The sequence below is a fragment of the Camelina sativa genome, chromosome 10, assembly GCF_030686135.1.
Source record: "Camelina sativa cultivar CO46 ecotype springtype chromosome 10, ASM3068613v1".
NCBI classification, from domain to species: domain Eukaryota; kingdom Viridiplantae; phylum Streptophyta; class Magnoliopsida; order Brassicales; family Brassicaceae; genus Camelina; species Camelina sativa.
In genome coordinates this window covers 24,132,384-24,149,129 of record NC_141889.1, presented here as the reverse complement: position 1 = coordinate 24,149,129, position 16,746 = coordinate 24,132,384, and the positions used below count along the sequence as shown (strand labels likewise).

Here is a 16,746-nt window from a genome sequence, read left to right as displayed (position 1 = left end):
CTGAGGAACTTCTTGATTGGATCAGCTCAGTGGAAGAGCTTCTCGATTTTAAACAAGTTCCTGATGACATGCGCGTTCCCTTAGTAGCTACACGTTTCAAGGGATAAGCATCTGCTTGGTGGCAACAGATGAAGGACAAACACCGCCATGAAGGAAAAGAGAAGATCACGTCATGGCCAAAATTGATAAAGAAGATGAAAGAGGCGTTTCTACCTTTCAATTATGGTCGTAAGATGTATACAAGACTCCAAAATTTACGACAAGGGAACAAATCAGTGGATGAGTACGCAACTAAATTTTTTTCTCTCTTAACACGAAATTCACTTGCTGAATCAACTGACCAGTTGGTTTCAAGGTTCATCGGAGGGTTACGACCGCATATACAGGGTACTCTGCTTCAGTTTTGTCCTGTTACTGTTTCTGAGGCTCATCAGCGAGCACTTTTAATTGAACAACAACCACGTTTTGCTTCGTCGGGATGGTCTCAAAGTTCAGTTCGTGTGCGAAATAATGAACAAAGTATCAGTTCATCAAAACAGGGGACAGCCTCTGTTTCTCCACCTGTTTTAACCGGGAAATCTGATGTCATGGAGGTCAAACGTGTCTCCAATGTTCGTTGTTTTGGTTGTGGTGAACAAGGTCACCGTCAATCCTCATGTCCACAACAAGGTCGGCGTGGGTTGTTTGTCGAAGAAGAACCTGCAATTTATGATGATGGTGGTGTTGATGAGGAATTAGGTGGCGAAGAAGAGGTGTTAGGAGATACAGGATTAGCTTTAGTGTTCCGTCGAAACTGTTTATTACCACAAAGTACTGAGGAATCTTGGCTTCGAACAAATCTTTTTCGTTCTACTTGCACTATTAAAGGGAAAATCTGCAAGATGATCATTGATCCTGGTAGTTGTACCAATATTGTCTCTTACTCCTAGCATTGCATCAACACCGGTTATCCATGAGGTTGCTGCTACTAAACCCACGTTGTTTGTGAGACCATTTCAGTTTGAAGATGAAATTCGCTCGACCGGAATTGCCTTTGCATTAGTTGTTGCTTCAGAAAAAATTGCTTCAGATTTGGAGATCCCGCTAGAATTTTGTGAAATTCTTAAAGAGTTTGACGATGTATTTCCTAATGAATTACCCCCGGGTTTACCTCCTTTGAGAGACATTCAAAATTGTATAGATCTTGTGCCTGGTGCTTCACTTCCTAATAGACCCCATTATCGCATGAGTCCTCAAGAACACGATGAGTTGCGAAGACAAGTGGAAGAATTGTTGGCTAGAGGATATTTGAAAGAAAGTTTGAGTCCTTGTGCAGTTCCAGCTCTCCTTATTCCCAAGAAGGATGGGTCATGGCGTATGTGCGTTGATAGTCGTGCTATCAACAAAATCACAATCCGTTACCGTTTTCCTATTCCACGCCATGATGATTTACTTGATCAAATTGGTAAAGCTACCATTTTTTCTAAGCTTGATCTTCGTAGTGGTTATCATCAAATTCGTGTGCGTCCTGGTGATGAGTGGAAAACAGCTTTTAAAACACGTGAAGGCTTATTTGAGTGGCTTGTAATGCCCTTTGGATTATCCAACGCTCCTAGCACATTTCTGCGTGTAATGAATCAAGCACTTCGCCCGTTTATTGGTCGTTGTGTGGTGGTCTATTTTGATGACATATTAATTTATAGTTCCTCTCTTGCTGAGCATTTGTTACATTTACGTGAAGTGTTGCTCGTCTTACGCAAGGAGAAGCTTTTTGCCACAATAAAAAAATGTGCTTTTGGAGTTTCTGAAGTTCTTTTTCTCGGCTATATTGTGTCAACCCGTGGTCTAGAAGTGGATCCAGCCAAGGTTTCCGCAATTCATTCATGGCCAACGCCCAAAACAATAACCGACGTTCGTAGCTTTCATGGTTTGGCATCATTTTATCGCCGTTTTATTGCACATTTTAGCAGCATCATGGCTCCTTTGACAGATTGCATGAAGGGTTCTAAGTTTCAATGGACAATGGAAGCAGAAAATGCTTTTCACACTATTAAAGACCGCCTTACTTCTGCACCGGTTCTCTGTCTTCCAAACTTTGCCATGGCTTTTAAGTTGCACTGTGATGCCTCTAAGACTGGCATCGGGGCGGTTTTGAGTCAAGCGACTAGACCCATCGCTTTCTTTAGTGAAAAAATTGCAGGTTCCCGGGAGCGTTATAGCACTTATGACGTTGAGCTGTATGCGATTGTCCAAGCCGTGAAGCATTGGAGACATTATTTGTTTCATCGTGAGTTTGTTTTGTTCACCGATCACGACGCGTTAAAACATCTTGGTTCACAAGACAAGGTATCTGCTCGTCATGCTTCTTGGTTTTCATATTTGCAGTAGTTTACATTTGTTATCAAGCACAAGACAGGCACTCTTAATAAGGTTGCCGATGCGTTGAGTCGACGTCATTCTCTGTTGACTACGCTACACGTTTCTATTCCTGGATTTGAAGTGTTACCGGAGTTCTATCCTACTGATCCTTTTTTTGGAAAGATTTGGACCACAGTTCAAAATGGTGAAGACACTACGTACGTGATACTTGATGGTGTATTCCCGAATGTAGTTTGCGTCTTCAATTGATTCGTGAGTTACATGGAGAGGGTCATGTGGGCAGGGACCGTACACTTAAGCTTGTTAGCTCTTCTTATTTTTGGCCAACGTTACGTCGCGACGTTGAACGTTACGTCATTCGTTGCGGGATTTGCCAAGCTACTAAAGGAAAGGCTACTAACTCAGGTCTTTATTTACCATTACCAATTCCTACTCAACCCTGGACTGATGTGAGCATGGACTTTGTACTTGGTTTACCTCGTACTCAATGCGGTAACGATTCCATTTTTGTTGTGGTGGATCGATTTTCGAAGATGGTGCATTTCATTCCGTGTAAGAAGACTACCGATGCAGTTCAGGTTGCAATATTATTTTTTTGGGAAGTATACATGCTACATGGGTTAACCTTATCGATTGTTTCAGACCGTGACTCGCGTTTCTTGAGTCATTTTTGGCGTTCTTTGTGGCGACTTTTACGTACTAAATTGGATATGAGCTCCGCTTATCACCCGCAGACGGATGGACAAACTGAAGTTACCAACAGAGCATTGGGTGATTTGTTACGTTGCTTGGTTGGTGATAATATTAAGTCATGGGATTCAGTGTTGTGTCTGAGTTTGCTCACAATCACGCAGTTAATCGAAGCACCAGTTTCAGTCCTTTTCGTGTGGTTTATGGTATAAGTTCGCGTTCTCCAACTGATCTTGGCATTTCACCAGACCGTACTCGTCATCATGGCCGAGCGTGTGATTTTGTTGATGAGTTTACGTCCATACACGAGCAAGTACGTGCTAATATTGAATTGTCAACGGCGAAGTACAAGGCCACAATTGATGCGAAACGTCGAGACGTACAATTTGCCGTGGGGGATTTGGTTTGGGCAGTTCTCACCAAGGACCGATTCAAACCAGGAACTTACAACAAGCTGAAGTCTCGTAAGATTGGTCCTCTCGCAATCACTGAGAAAATCAATAACAATGCGTATCGACTTCGTCTTCCTCCTCACATGAACATTGCAGATGTCTTCAATGTTAAGCATCTGGTACCTTTTGTAGCAGGTGATCAAGACGAAAATTCGGGTTCGAATTTTCTCCCTACCCCAGGAGACCTGATGTAGCATCTACTATCTTCTTCTTCCTTGGGCTTTACGTTATTATTTTGCTGGGCTTTACTTAATATTTTATCTCTTTATTTCCACCGACATTAGCTTAAGCGGTGTTGTGTTTTCCTTTTGCTTTAGGTTTTATCCATCCTATTATTATATACAGGAGTTGATTTTATTGTATGAGCAGCTTGAATTTTAATAAGAAAAAAAATAGAGAGTTTCTCTCACCCTATCGTGTCGTTTGCTCTGTTAGCTTAACACACAAACTAACGAGTTTTGGTCCTGTTGATCACAAACTCAATCTCTTTTCTGATATTCCGCTGCATTAATAATTGTACAAAAATTAATTTGATTTGATGGATTTGCAGTTTAAAGTATGTTTTAGTTTCTCCAGAAAGAAGTCTACTTGATAAGTCTTCAACATAATATTACAAAAATTAATTTGATTTGATGGATTTGCAGTTTAAAGTATGTTTTAGTTTCTCCAGAAAAAAGTCTACTTGATAAGTCTTCAGCATAATAGTACAAAAATTAATTTGATTTGATGGATTTGCAGACGGTTTAGTTTCCCGTGGAAAAGTCTGCCAGAGAAGTTGTCAACATAATCATTACAAGGTATAAATTGATTTGACGTTAGTTGGCGGTAATATTTATATGTTTAATTTATCGATAAGCGGGATCCGGTTTTAATCGGTTTCTTTATAATTTCTTCCTAATTTTCTGGTACTGTTTCTAATAAAACAATTTTGGTTTTATAAAACCGGAATTATTATAATTATTGTAATTTTATACAACTTAAAAACCGAGATAACATAGGATAGTTATCTCTAATTCTTCCTCATAAGGAACTAGAAAATGCTTCTCTTCCGCTTATCCTTCCGCTTATCTCTATCGCTTATCACTAACGTTTGATTTTTCCATTTTTTTGTTCATGTTAAACCTAAATCTCTGTCTTTCGGATTGTCAGTTTACTTACTTTGTTTAACTTATCTGTACTAGATCTCGACGAACTCTGTATTCTTCAACCCAGCCGCTTTATCTTCATCTTCGCCGCGTCTTCGCCGCCGTTGTCCTCTTTGATCAAACTGAAGGTTGACTTCTTTTGCAATTCAATAGTAGCCTTCTTTTTCAATTTGACGCATAGACTTATTGGATTTGTCTTCCTCTTTCTCAATCTCTCATTTTTTTTAATTTCCCCACCAAACCTAATCTTATCTTGCAGAATGGATGAGGAGAGAAAACCAGAATTTCCTCGGAGGTTTTACACGAAAGGTGATGAGCCAGTTCCTCAAAAAAGCATCGGCTATTACAGCAACGATACAAAGCTGTTTGATGAACTGTACAAAGCTCTTGAGCCGGATGAATGGGACGAGATTTATCAATCTCGACTGGGTGTCTTGTTACAGTTCAACAAGCTCACCTTACAGATAGTCTGCAACAAAAAGCACGAGATCTGGAGTCTGGTTGGATCTAACCCTTTACGATTTTCTTTGAATGAGTTTGAAGCCATCACTGGACTTAACTGGGACGATGTCGAGTCGTTGGAGCAACCACAAGTTGAGGTTTCAGACGAGATGGAAGAGTTTTGGAAGAAGCTTGGAGTCAACTGGTTGCAGCATGTAAGAACTCAGGCGATTGGGATAGAATAGAGCGTGTTAGGTTGGGTTATTTAGCTATCTACGCTGGGTTTATAGAAGCTAGGAAACCATCAACGCCCACCCGTCTAAATATGGCTAGGCTAGTCATGGATTTAGATGCATTTCTTGATTATCCCTGGGGAAGAGTTGCTTTCAAGAACCTGATTGTGTCTGTTAAGGAGAAGGACTTAAACAAGCAGAGTTACACCATAGACGGATTTGTCGAACCTCTGCAGATATGGGTGTACGAATCTATGCCTGATTTTGGCAAATTAATTGGGGAACCGTTGGCGAACAATCCAAGTCCACCGTTGCTTGCTTACCGCGGTTCTCGTGGTAGAAAATATGTCAAAGAGGGCATTCTAAAACAGGTACGCATCTCTGTGATTTGTCTATAATTTATCTACGATATTAGATGAGTCAGTAACCATTATTGTGTTAGATTTGAACTAGTATACTGTTTTATATAAATTGTAGACAAACTTCAGATACTTCAAAACCATTGGTGGCATGATTAGTCCTATTTGGGAAGACGATGAAGCTGATGACAAGATTGATAACATTTTGAGAGCATTCAATGGGGATTTTGGTCCATGGAAGTGGGGGAGAGGTTTGTGGCAGACGGTTGGTATTTATGAATCTAACAATGCGAAGGTGAAGGTGGAGGAAAAGAGTGAGAAGAAGAGAGCTGGTACATTTGATGAACAAAGTGGGAAGAGGCACTGTCCAGGTACTTCAACTGCCTTGGAGTTCAATATCTTGGATTCTATTAAAGATGAGCTCGACATGTGGGGAGCAGCTCTGCACGATCAGATGAAGGAAGGTTTCAACATGTTGAATGGGAAGATTAAAAGCCTTCGGATCTTACCAAAATGAAGGGAGATGTAACTGGTACGAAAGAGGCTGATCCTTTATCAAAGGAACAGAAGGACTCTCAGACGGATATGGTTAGTTCTGAACACTTGCAATTTCCTACTACGATCCCTCACAATCACAATACCAGGTACAAGGCGAAGAAAAAATAGACTTCCAGAAGTTGTCAACTTCGAAGAAAAAAAAACAACTATCTACTTTATGTGAAGTAGACTTCCTTATGTGAAGTAGACTTCTATATCTGTGTTTTCTTTGTTTGATTTATTTGAGAGAAATTAAACATATGAGGTGACTTTAATATTATTTGTTTTCATAAATGAGCATGTAACTTTTAAATCGGAATTTGCAGAACAAGCCAGGGAAATCTCAGACCCTGAAACCATCTCCATCTGTTACTCGTACGGATACGAAGGTGCCAAAGAAAGTCAGCTCTGAATCATCTGACACTGAGTCAGACCCACCTGTGTTTATTCGCACGGAAATCCTAACAACTGCCGACTTGACTGCTAGAGCCAAGAAACAAGAACCAAGGAAAGAAGCCGCTAGGATTGCGGCACATGGCAAGGCTGAAAGGGTTGAGAGGTTGGCGTCAAGTCAACGTTCTCCTTTCGTTGGTGATAACACAGCCAAGACTATCATGGGTGATAAATAAGCCACATCAGCGTACAATCCTTTTGATAAAGTAGACATGGAGTTGAAGAAGGTTTTACTTGATTTCTTAAAGAAAGATCCATAACTCTACTAACTTTTATGGTATGTTTCAAAAATTCTATTTGTCAAAACTCTAGTAACTTATATGTATCCAAACCATTCATCACCCGCAGGACGTACAAGAACAAGGTCCCAGAGAAATCCCGATGCTGACTTCGAATGAATATTGTTGTCCAATAGACATGTAGAACTTTTGTTCTTGTAGTTAAATTTTTTGTTTAACTCTGATGATAGGCTGCTATCCATATATTTTTGTGGGATCATCTTTATTACTATTGTACTCGTAATTATCTCTTTTAACGTTGTCTCTCACCTAATATCTCAATATGTAAAACAGTGGTTCATCCTTTTGCTGTCGGACCTAATGCCAAGGCATCTACAGAGTTTCAATAAATGCCAACAAAGTGCTTTTTTACCTGCTCTCCCGCCGTTACTCCCTCTACTCTGCTGTCGGAACCCGAGAAGCAATATAAATTTTATCGGGGAATGTGTTATTTTAAATTCTTATTAAAAATTAATAAAATAATACAGAAAGAGAGAGAAAGAAGAGAGAACCAATATTTTTTTTATTTTTTTTTTGTCGCCTCTGATTATTTTTACACTTGTCTGTTCCTCATTAGTTAGTTATTAAAATATTAATTACTTGTTGTAGTCTTCTCTAAACAATAGCGTATAACAAAAGCCTAGTAGACATATTTCTGAAGTTAAGTTAGAGACTTCAAATGGATCTTGATGCACAATGGACATGTAGAGTTGACCGATAGAAATAGAAATAGGTATTCATTATTCATGTAGAGTTGACAAATAGAAAATAGAAATAGGTATTCAGTATGCATACATTAAGTTAAAAAATAAAATACAAATAGGAGTTTGGATGATGCAACTAATCGTCGAGAGGGACATGAAGTTTGCCCTAATCAATAGGAGGAGGAACCACACACTGTTTGACATCAGCTTCCGCAACCTCTCTCATCTCCTCTAACCTCTTGTGCTCTGCCTCGAAGTCGACAAGTTGTTGACCCAATATTTGATTCAGTTGGGATAGTTGAGTGTCGATCAGATCCACTTGATGCACAAGGGCGGTAGTCTCTTCCTTCTTCTTCATGTGATCTCTCATCGTACGAAGAATTGCTTTGAAGCGATCCTTCTTCTCTTCTTCAACCACGACTCTCGTCCTCTCAAACGCATCTTTCATGACATCTATTACTTCCTCTTCCCACTCGAAATCGGAACTGCTTCGGTTACGCTTACTAGAACTCTCTCCGGCCATAGCTCATAACCAACTTATTCTCTTGTTATCGAAGAAGGAGATGCAATAGATTGAGTGGAAATTGAGAGGATATTTATAGGTGCAATGATCGAAGAAGAAGATGAAGAGACGTCAACGATACAATGAATGTAGAGAAATCGAAAGGGTACAACGAATGTAGAGATAGCAAAAGGGTAAAACAAATGTAGAGATATCGAAAGGGTACAATGAATGTAGACTTGAAACAATATCATACATCGAAAGCTTAATAGACATCTGATTGAAGTTAACTTAGAGACTTCGTACACATCCCAAAACACATTACGATGACAACAATGAAACCTATCCAAGAGGGAATCATGAATTGTCGAAGCGTTTTTTCCCTTTCATTGGCTGCCAGTAAATCACATTCAAACTTCTTCTTGTCTTCGTCATATGTGTTAACCACCCCAAAGTTCACCAAACAGTTAACAACTTGTTCTTTCATTTTTCTTATAGATTCTTTAATTACCTTGATTTCTTCTCTATGTTGACGGATATCATCCCTCACATCCAACAAGCTCCGCCTTTGCCAACCACGTGATGGTTCTGCGTCTGACCAATGGGAAAACCCGTGAAAAGTGCATCTGAAGAAATTTCTTTCCGGATTTGCATCTGTCCATGATTTCACAATAATCGTTGATCTACCACAGTAGTTTGTATATGCGAATTTGTACCAGAAACTGACCCCGAAATTTGACTCATCATTCTCTAGCTGATGGTGGTTGGTTAAGAAGACGAGTATCATAAAATGGTCTTACGAGTAAATGATAGTTAAGTACTAGTCTTTAATAATGTCGACTTGAACACGTGGGATAATCCCTAAAATTTATTACAGAGACAAATTATAGCTAGGGAAATTCTAGGTGACTTCACGATGAAGTGAACTTCTACTCGCCGTCTTCAGTAACCTGAACAAATAATTATTAGTGTAACCGACGATCATATACAAAACGTTAAAAATGTATCAAGTGGGATTGTTACTTAAACAATGAGGTCGAGTATGTCCAGGCTGTCAGCATTTTGAACAAGCATATTGCTTGTGAGACTTCCTCGGCTTGCTCCCATTTTTACGTGACAGTTCTAGCCATGTTAGCCAACGAGGCTTCTTTTGCCTTCCAGGCTTCCGCTTCGGTATGGGAGGTATACATCGGATATCTGGCCTAATTGGATCGTGCTCGACATTGGGCATGATGGTAGCCGCGTACGACGCATAAACATAATCTTTTCTATAGTACATATGCCATCCGCTTGAATTGACAGCCTTAATTGCATGTGAACATGGCATTTTCTCAACATCAAACACCCCGCATGAACAAGATTTTGCTTCCAAGTCAACCAAACAGTCATGTTGCCCACCCTAACATAGAAACCCCAACCATCAATGCGTTCTACCATCATCATATCTGCATAATGCTCCCTTACGACCAATACTCAACACCCCGACTAAAAGTGGTTGTCAGACTAAGTGCATCCTCTCGTCTTTTCCAATACCACCTACCTAACTTTTTCGTAATAAACTCAATGAGATATGTGATGGGATAACCTTTGGCTTTCTTTAGCATGGAGTTGATAGATTCCACATTGTTGCTAGTCTTGATGTTGTATCTATCTCCTCGACAGTAAAACCGAGACCAAAAAGCTGGATCTGCCTCATTCAAGTACGCTGCAAGGGCCGGATTTACGTTAGTAAGGGAAGCCATGTAGCGGTTGTAATCATCATGCGTATGCGCATATGCTGCCCCTTTCACCAAGTACATCAGTTGCTTCCCACGGAAATTAGAAATTATGTTTTGTGGAGATGGTAGTAACATATCCCTCGTGTTGCCCATGGCATAACATTGCGACATGCTTTAGCTATTGAACTGCACCTATCCGAAACTACTACCAGTGGATATTCATCCGAGATACACTCACTTAATTTGGTGAAAAACCAATCCCATGAAGCATCACACTCCGAGTCGACAATTCCAAAAGCCAACGGAAATATCTGAAAGTTACCATCCTGTGCGCAAGCGACTAGCAATACACCTTTATACTTTCCGGTGAGATGGGTCCCATCAACCACAAGAACTCGCCTCACGTAATTTAAACCACGGATTAAAGCATCGAAAGATACGAAAAGGTACTTAAACCTATGCTCGTCATCAACAACAAGGTCAATGACACTTCCCGAGTTTGACTGCTCTATTTTTCTAAGACAATAAGGCAACTTCTCATATCCAGATTCGGTGTTTCCTCTCACATATTCCAAGGCATATTGTAAAGCCCTGTACGAAGTTGTGTATTCCAATGTCATGCCGAACATTTTCCTCATTGAATCTTGGATATGTTGTGGGACAACACCATCTACTATTCCTACCCGGTCTACAAAAAGCATCCCAATATATTAGGAGGTGCAACGCTTACGGTGAGCTATGCGGTCCACAATAGAACATGTATGCACGTTCAGATATTTGGTGACCCAAAAAGTGGTTGGATCATTCTTCACAGTGGCCACGACCCTCCACGTGCATGCTGGCACAAAGCATATTGCCACTAACCGAGACTTTGTGGACTTCTTAATTTTGAAAGAGAATTTCAACATAATGGCAGTCAAACGCACCTCTGTTTTGACATCATGATTGCATGGAAAGCATTGATCTACTTTCAGTTGGTCTATCCAAGGATTATTTAACTGTCAATGAATATCACCAACAAACGGTTTCCCTTCTTCAGCATCTACATCCAGGTTATCTCCATCTTCATCATCATCTTCATCTTCAAATTTCCCGTACTCACTGTAATCGAAATCCATGTCATCAACATCTTTTGGCTTCTCATCTGTAGTATCATGGAGAGCTTCTTAACATTATTCAACACATTCATCGGCACCTGGATCTACATCGTCACCAAATTCATCTGTTGGCTTCCCATCGTCAATAGAACAAGTGTTGTTTATATCATTAACACATTCCTTAACCGGCTGTCCATCCATGCATCGCGTAGAGACGCAAAGGCGAACAACATTCCTACTACTAAAATCTATCAAGTTTTGAACTGATCTATCATTTGTGATATAGACAGGAGGGGTATCTTGGGGCAATTGCTGAAGCATCATCTCGGTTAAGGGATACGATAACTGAACCATCTCTGTTTCTTTGTCAATCAGATAATCTTCTACAGCCATTTCAAGAAGCTCAGCGTATGTAAAGCTGTGTCGCAAAAAAAACATTCTCCCACCTTTGCGTCCATCCATATCAAAATGCCAAGACCCATTTCTCGTCACCCATACTCCATAAACAACAGGTATTTGCGCCATCTACCTGAAAGAGTAAGCAGCAAGTCAAATACTCATTACATAGCTGACTATCCGTAGAAGTCTTAAATCAATAACCTAGATGCCTAACAAAACCAAAAACATGATTGATACAAAAGTATAATATATTATCATCAAAAAAATAGACAGAGGCAAGTACATAACCGATACAAAACAAATGAACTACAAAATCAAAAAGAAAATTTTATAAATTTCAATTAAACAATATTTCAAATATACAGACTTCACAAATAACTCCAACGGTTTGACTTCGTAAATTAGTCTACTTTAATGACCTAACTGCCTATAAAAACCAAAAACTTGATTTCTCCATATGTATAATATGGATTCATGTCAAAACATACAGAGGCAAGTAAATAACATATATCAAAGAATACAACAAGAAAATATTAAAAATTATTCACCAATTTGCAATAATTTGGTTTTCAAATTCTGCTGACTTCATGTTGACGTCAATGGGTAAATATAAAGTAGACTATACGAAGATAACTTCAAATGAAGTCTATTTTTTGTGGTCTATTTTTGCAATTACAATTTAACAAAGTAGACAGCGGACAAAGTCTACCAGAACTGGTTGACTTCTTTTGTGGTCATCCTTTGTTATTTTTTTGGTCAGTTTTGCAATTAAATAGATAAAATTAGGTAGACTTCAATGGAAAGTTCCACTTGTTAACTTCAATTATAGTTTACTCTGGTTATTTTTGCAATTGACCAACCCATTGACTTTACAGTAGACTTCTGTCTAACAAGTAGACTTCATCTATCCGTCAACAAGAAAATGTAAACTTCGTCGTGGTTAGTTTTGCAATTGACCAAGTTTGACTTTTGCCAAGTAGACTACGTACGAAGTCTATAGTAATGATGACTTCGTTTGCAGTCTGTCGTGGTCATTTTTGGGGTTGACCAACATTTTAATTTTTTGATTAGTAGACTTCTTTTGCAGTCAACTAGTTATTTTAATATAATAATATTACGGTCAATGCTTAAATATTTTGGTCAACTCCAAAAATAGTCACTATAGAAGTCTACTCGTTTATTATCGTAAGAAGACTTAGAAATGCAGTCATCACTAAAAAGTCAAGAATTTGGTCAATTGCGAAAATACACCTTAGTAGACTGCAAACGAGGTATCGGTTGTAAATATTATAATGCAGTCTAAACTATATTTTTTTGTTTTCAAATGAAATTAAGGAGACTGAAATTTTAGTCTACGGGCTCGAAAGTCGATAAATTTTAAATTGTAAAACTGACCACATAGTAGACTTTACATGATATGATGACAGTTGGACTAACAAATGAAGTCTAATTTCGACAAAAAAACAAAGAAAATCACGAAATCTACCGGAAAATAATCTTATCGGTGGTGGTTTCGCAATGTCAAGCACCGAGGACGTCGTACTTAGTCACTACTGAAGAAACACAGCGCCAATTTCCCTTGTTCACGAGATATAACAAGATTAACGAACTTTGATTTTTTTCGATTAAAATGGAGAGGAGATGGAAGAAAATGAAGTTCTCATAGCATTGGGTGTTATTTAAGCTCACAAATCGGGTTGTTGAAGCATTAAGAGCTTCAAATTTAGTTGTTCATGGTTGTTGGAAAATTGATGGCGGTGGTACAACCGTAAATAAGACAAGAAGATGAGGATATGGATGTAATAAACATTTTCGCAAGAAATTCAAATAAATCAGAAATAATGGCACTTCTGTGAATACAATGAATGGCAGAAGATTTAGTAGGCAGAAAGTGGTAAATGTTGGAGAGAGAAAAGGAGGAGTCTAGTCTTGCAATTGACTCAAGTAAGGGGTCTAATTTTGCAAGTCTCCCTTTTTCAATTGCTATTTTCTGGGTAACCATTTTTTGGTTACAACAAATTAATATTAAGATGAGGTTATTATATTTTGTAATTAAATACAGTGGCATTTGTGTAATATATTACAGGAATAGGGTTATTTGTTTAAAGGTTGCTTAAATAATATAATAGAGATTCACTTTTTAACCGCTCTAACCATCAATCACTTATATGTATATTAACATTTTCACAACAGTTTTGGCCAAAAAGGCTTAGAGTTGGAAAATATTTATATCTTATTCCATTGATAAGTTTAAACTAAATTATTGAAACTGATTTACCGATTAAAATACATTAAAATCACAAGTAATTAGATTCTGATAAATATGGTAACTAATTATTTATTTTATGATGATAACAAAAGTCACATTTATAGGAATATTTTCTCGATTTTTTGATAAAAAAAATCTTTCTATCAATCGTGATTTGCATTCTCGAATAAAGATCTAATAATGAAAATATTCTATATCCTAATGCTTTCACGTTAATTAGGTTCGTAAAGATTTTATTCAGCTATAAATCTAGGAGGATTCACACTCATTCCATCTCACATATATGATGTTTGCAAACATTAAACCGGAAATATATATGTTGATGAGATGACGCACGGCGAAGTGGGTATGTTGGTGAATACTGTGGTGGAGGTGGTCATGGAGTAGGTGCTGTGGTGGATTTTTCACTGGTGAATCAGCTGATGTTGAATGACCACAAAAAACTTATAAGCGTCGTAGTGGGACATATCGTGAGTAAGCTTTCTTTTTGTTTTGTTCACTATTTTAGTTGGGTTGTTTAACTTCTAATGTTTTGTGATTTTTTTTGTTACTTGAAGATGTTAGTAAGTGATAAACAACATGAGGGAGTGGTCATGGAAATTGGGGTACTATTGAAGATGAGATTCTTCTGTAAGCATCCTGTCTTAAGTCTAACTTTCACTCTCTATGTCGTGAACTCTACACTGTTTTACGAATTAATTTTTGTCTTCAGTTTAGCCATCTTTCAAATATCTCATAAACGCAAAAGAGCCTAATTGTTACTTCTATAAGGGTTTTTCATATGTTTGACAAAAGAAAAAAATCATATATGTTTGTTGCAACATTTCATCATTTAAATTTATATGAAATCTATGTGAGTAACTTTAGTGAACTAGATTTGAATGTTGAAATTATACCTTTTAATTATATGTTGTACATTTCAAATTATGTATATGATTTTTACAATTATTAAGATTCTATAAATAAAAAATATTGAACATATATGTAATATCAGTATTTAGTTACGTATATACTACGGGTTAAATCTAAAAGTAAAAGGTTTAAATCATATACTTTAAATAATAATATAAAAGTAATATTTTAACATAATTGTATATATAAATAAAATATTTTCTTGCGGTAAATAGGTTTTTATATTTATAACTGGTTATAACCAATGTTTAAAAACCAAATTATCAAGTTCAATATATATTCATGTTAATCTTAAATACTAACCATTCTCTAACACAAATTTTCTAATATGAATTATTATTTAATGTTTTACTACAACATTTATTTGTTCTTGAAGAATTATTAAGTACTTCATATATGATTTTAATTATTAATCATATTTACTTTTATTTTTTTTATTTTATCATGATAATAGAATTTTTACAATTATATATTATATTTATTATGATAATTTTTAATATTTAACCACCATAATCGCATATGCGCGTCAATCATTCATAGGACTTTCGTTAACACACCAATTTTTAATTATTAGTTTATGCAATTGATAACCCTAGGAGGCTAGGAGCCAAACCAAATGTTTATGCAAACTTTTGCAACTACAACCACAAGTGTACTTCGTTTAAACAAATCCATCATAGTATAATCTAATATTTTTCTGAAAATTTTAAAATACAAACATTATTCTGCGGTGTACTGCACATTAGATCCTAGTTCTATGTATTATGTATATTAATGTCCAAATTAACCCTTATATATAACCAACAATTACAATATTTTTCTCTCACTTGATGGCTAGGTAACAAAAAGTTACACAACAAAAACTGAACATAACAACCTCTAATATAGATTATTATATATTAATTATATTATGCATTAATTCTCTTATAAGTTATAACTAAAAATATATATTCTATTGCATAAATAATTTGACTACAGTTTATAAGAATTTTGTTCCTTTCGTCACATTTGGTTTGTTAGTATTGGAGAAACATAATATAGATAAAAGTTATAATATAGAAAATATTATATCATGGATATAAGACAAGGTATTTTTAATAACATTCAGGTCGACAATTTAGGGCCGTTATATATATTAAATTTTTTTGTAGATAGCAATTTTTTATTTGGTATACTTTGAAATTTTGAGTTCTCTTGTATCCTTTAGGGTATATATATTTTTTGCATTTGTTTAACTCGACAGTCACTAACCACCACTACTTCCATTGACATCACCACCAGCTATCGCAGACGCTAGCATCCTTACCACCATCATCGTCACGATCACCACTATTATTATCACTATTATTACCATTTTATCAACGCCGCCCAAACCATTACTATCATGCTTTATTCCATAATATATCATTTAATTATTGTAACAACTCGTCCCGTGTACCCCACTAGCCCCTGCTAGCTTGCCCCCATATGTCCCAAGCTGGCCCTGCAGGACATCGATCCTAACCTCTCACTGTGGTTATTCAAATCCACCAGTAGGTTATTGGTGTGCCAGGCGTTCCTCGAACCCTGGTCCCCACCCTTTACAACCTTCCCACAGGACAAGCTGTCACCAATTGAGCTGTGTGAAGGTTGTTAAAAGGTGGAGACCAGGGTTCGAGGAACGCCTGGCGCACCAATAACCTCCTGGTGAATTTGGATATCCACAGTGAGGGGTTAGGATCGATGCCCTGTAGGGCCAGCTTGGGGTCCGTTGGAGCGGGTAGCGGTGGACTAGTGCGGTCCGCGGGACTGGTTGTCACAACTATCTAATTTTTTACGAACGTTTAACTTGATAATTTGAGTTTTCTATGTTATACTCCCTCCGTTTCATAATATAGGATGTTTAGAGAAGTATTTTTGTTTCATACTATAGGATGTTTCAAACTTTCTATGTAATTTTTAGATTAATTTTCTATTTTATATTATGCATTCTTGTTCATTGCCCTTTGGTTAGTAACTTAATTTCTCCAATTAACATGCTATATTCTTCATTTCAATTGTGATTTTGGTCAGTTACCTAATTCACCCAAAAGTATTCTATTATAACTCTTAACATATAAAAGAAACAATGACACAATGACGAAAATCTATAAATGATACACACAAAAACAAATGTGAATTTCTTAGGCGCCAAGGATTTATTCATTTTTATTTTTGACC

The 16,746-nt window shown here is 37.2% G+C and overlaps 1 pseudogene; it reads right to left on the bottom strand.

The window, feature by feature from the left end:
* Window positions 1-9,158: 9,158 nt before the first annotated feature.
* LOC147937273 (uncharacterized) lies at window positions 9,159-10,508 on the bottom strand (annotated as a pseudogene).
* Window positions 10,509-16,746: the final 6,238 nt, after the last annotated feature.